Source organism: Lupinus angustifolius, chromosome LG03 (assembly GCF_001865875.1).
Source record: "Lupinus angustifolius cultivar Tanjil chromosome LG03, LupAngTanjil_v1.0, whole genome shotgun sequence".
Lineage (NCBI taxonomy): Eukaryota > Viridiplantae > Streptophyta > Magnoliopsida > Fabales > Fabaceae > Lupinus > Lupinus angustifolius.
Window position 1 is genome coordinate 11,811,234 of NC_032011.1, and position 393 is coordinate 11,811,626.

Here is a 393-nt window from a genome sequence, read left to right on the forward strand (position 1 = left end):
GGGGCACAATAACTTGTCACATACCTATGATTAGGAATAATGATAATAACGATGAGTTTGAAATAGAACCTAGAAGAAGTAAGAGAGCAATGACTGCTAGAGAGTATGGACCTGATTATATGGTTTATACATTGGAAGATGATCCATCAACAATCCAAGAAGCTTTGACTTCTTTGAATGCTGATTTGTGGCAAGAAGCCATAAATGATGAGATGGATTCTCTAGAGTCTAACAAGACTTGGCATTTAGCGGACTTGCCTCCTGGTTGCAAACCTATTGGTTGTAAGTGGATATTGAAAAAGACACTGAAACCTGATGGCACAGTGGATAAATACAAGGCTCGCCTTGTAGCTAAGGGTTTCAGACAAAGAGAAAATGTAGATTTATTCGACA